Raw genomic sequence first — 3,387 nt, 5'->3', positions numbered from 1 at the left:
CGAAGACTGCGCCCTGCGCCTCCCTCAAGGCGCAGTTGACCGAGTCCTTCTCCTTCGTCAGTTGCTCGGCCCTGTTCTTCAGGCCGTCCCGCTCCGTCTCCAGCTCCTTCACCTTGTCACCATGGGCCAGAGCTTGAACATCAAGTGCTTCTTCGTCCTTCCGCTCCAGCTCCTGGGTCCGCTGCACGACGAGCCTCGCGGCCTCCTCGTCCTTGCCGCGGAGTGTGGTGGCAAGTGCCGCCTCACAAGCGATGAGATCCTCCTCCTAGGAGTTCAGTTCGGCCTGGCGCTGGGACCGGGCGGCCTCATCCTAGGCGGCCTCTTCCCTCGCCACCTCCCGGGCCTTCTCGATGTCGGCCTACTTCAAGACACAACTAGGAAAGTATTTTTTAACGACAGGATATGTAGTCGTTGAAAGTTAGAATGTGGTCGTTAAAAGTTACTAACGACCACATTTGTGTGGTCGTAATAGGCTCCGTCGTTGAAAGTATAACGACCACATACTTTTTCCCGTCGCTATTTTATAACAATGGGGCACTGTGTCGTCGTTAAATGCAAGGAAATAACAACCTCTTTTCTCGTCGTTAAAAATATTTTCATGGTTACTGAAATATTATTATTGACCAGTTTATATCACAAGCATCCATTTCACCATTTTGATTGCCTTTAATCACCGATCTTAATTTTTACAACTACCGCGTTATGTTGTTTGCAACTTTTGAAGATCATCGACCACACAAATTAAAGCAACAAAATAATTTGAACAATCAAAGTATCATAGCCTCTTTTCATTAATCAAAACCATATATACTGAACATGATCCTCACATACAGTTCCAAATTCACAATACCATTAAGAAATTATGAAGCAAAAACACTCTCTGGAGTCTAGACAGACATTGTATTTGTTCATCTCTAACCAGAAATCAAGCAGCAACTTAAAAAGAGATGTATTTTTCATAATCTTCAGTCATGGAACGCCATCATAAGTCCTTGTATTTGAGAGCATATGATTCTTAATCAACGACTACAATGACTCGTGTCGCTTCTCTCATGGTAGACCATCTGTTATAAAAAAATATATAAGTTAGTACATCTAAATGAATCGTCACAAAGGATAATAGAATGTATGAAAGGTTTGCACGTGAATTTATTTTATACTAATTAAAAATGTATACTCCGAGTCAAAAGAGAAATATCTTCAAACAGGCTATGCACAATGTGAATGAATGTGCTCCATTATATCTACCAAAATCATTGTCGTCCTTGATACCATCATCGTTGTCGTCGTCACCATCATCATCATCGCTTGTGTATGCTTGACAGGTTTGTTACGATGCCGGCAGGAAATAGACGTCATGCACGGCGGTTCAGGACTTCAGGTTACCATCGGCCATGCAATCCTCTCTGCAACAGATATTTTACGTGGACATTACATCAAAATTGGGCATCTTATACAATGGCACACAGGAAGGAAGAGAAATCACCCACATACCTACTACTAGTAGGAGTACAAGTGGCATCATCATCAGAGTATCATTCATGGCCAATTACTCATAGCTCGCATGCATCTCCGGATTGCCAGCCTGCCCGCAGCTGTCTCTAGCTTGCATAAAACTGTAAGTAAAGAAAAATTAAAGAATTTATTAATTGACTATGCCTGTAGAGAGCAAGAAAGAACTCGCAATGTAGTTGAGGGATAGTACTACGTATTCTACTCTTCTAACATGCGTACATTTGAGCAATATTCATTCAGAGTTTCAGGCCACATGGAAACGAAATGTAAAGAGGGGAGCCCCAAATTTAAGACAATTATTTTCCATTTGATGGATTCATCCCACGCATCTATTCTAACTTAGATGGTAAAGAATAATCTAACTACAGAGGGAGCGCGACAGAAATAGAGTGGTTTGCTGAATGAGTGGAAACTGTACCTCATCGCTGTCTCGAGAGAAGAAGCGGGTCGCGCTGAACGGAGCTGGATCTGAATCGACCGACGAAACTGGTGCGTTCCCATGTTGTGGGCCACACAGGATGCTTGACGAACATGGCAGCACCGGTGATGGCAGAGAGGCGTCGCAACAGCGTCGTCTCGTCTCCTGAACAAGTCCGGCGTTTCACTCCGGTGAAACCACGGCGACGTAGCCGGTGAAGCTCCCCCGCCACGGCTCCGCCAACCACACGGGTCCAAGACCGGCCTCCAGCCGCGCGGTCAGCGTGGCTAGATCGCTGTAGGTCCTCCCGGGCTCCCGGCAGCGTACAGCGTAGGTGGCCCGCTGTAGCTCCTCTCACGGCGGTGCTCGGCGGCGGAAGTCGTGTTATCATCGGCATCTCCTCCCACAATGAGTCACGGGCGGCGTCGCTCGCCCACTGCAGGTCCACGGGGTGGACGCGGTCCGGGCCGGTCCGGTCCCTGACCGAGCCTCCCTTTGGACCGGCCGAAACTGGCCCGGACCGGACCGGACCGAGCTCAGCTGCGGTCCTGTTTCCTAGGACCGGACCGGCTGTGCCTCAGCTCGGTGCGGACCGAAGGGACCGACTGGACCGAGTACAGTTTGTGCGTGGGAGTGCGCTGGGAGCCATTTTAGAACTCTTTTGACAACAAATTCGAACGTACAGATTATTAGGTTGCAAAAGAGGTTCAAATGGATGAAAAATAAGCAAGTTTGCAAGAAAAACAACACAGGAAGGTGTCCAACTGAAGAAAGTTCAGAGAGACTGAACAAAAACCAACTGCAGAAAGTTCAGAGGGACTGAACAATTGCCAACTGAAGAAATTTCAGAGAGAAGGAACAAGTACAAACTGTCGGCGAGGACATGCAGGACTTCAGGTACACGTGCAGCAGCTCCGTCCCCCGCGTCCTCCAGCTTCGTGATCGACGGCGGCTTACAGGCGAGGAGGTGGTCGAAGACGGGCAGGCGGAGACAGCGACGGTCGACGACGGCGAGCAGGTGCAGCCGTGCAGACGTGACGCTCCCTCCTTGGCTCCTCCACTCCTCCTTTCATCGCGTACAAGTGCAGATGAGGAGGTGGTGGTCGACGATGGCAACGGCGGCGGCAGCGGCGCTCCCTCCCTTCTGCAGCCAGGAGGAAAGGGGATCGAGGAATTGGGGGAGCGGGGGCCTTTGCCCTAGCGTCGTATCGGCCCCTAGCGACTACTGCTGGGCCTTGGGCCATCGGTCCGCTCGGTCGGCCCGGTTAAAGACCGGACTGGACCGAAGTTTTTTCGGTCTGATTTTCACGGCCCGGACTGAACAATTTCTGTAGCGGGCCTGGACCGTACGGTCCGGTCCTTAACGGGCCACGAGCGGGCCTAAAAGCTTGCTCGTGTCGTCCGTCCACCCGTGGCATTGCTCAGTGGCGGACGTCCTGTCTCCCGTTGTCAGC

At 50.3% G+C, this 3,387-nt stretch overlaps 1 long non-coding RNA gene across 1 annotated transcript; it reads right to left on the bottom strand.

Moving 5' to 3' along the window:
• Positions 1-787: 787 nt before the first annotated feature.
• LOC123117072 (uncharacterized) lies at positions 788-2,375 on the bottom strand. The gene is made up of 4 exons (XR_006457279.1): positions 1,934-2,375; positions 1,495-1,616; positions 1,249-1,406; positions 788-1,064 (listed from the first exon to the last, which is right to left on the bottom strand). It is a non-coding gene; the product is annotated as an uncharacterized lncRNA (long non-coding RNA).
• Between the last annotated feature and the right edge of the window lie 1,012 nt (positions 2,376-3,387).

This window comes from Triticum aestivum, chromosome 5B (genome assembly GCF_018294505.1).
Source record: "Triticum aestivum cultivar Chinese Spring chromosome 5B, IWGSC CS RefSeq v2.1, whole genome shotgun sequence".
Lineage (NCBI taxonomy): Eukaryota > Viridiplantae > Streptophyta > Magnoliopsida > Poales > Poaceae > Triticum > Triticum aestivum.
The sequence above is the reverse complement of the archived record's forward strand: the minus strand, read 5'-3'. Positions and strand labels throughout refer to the sequence as shown.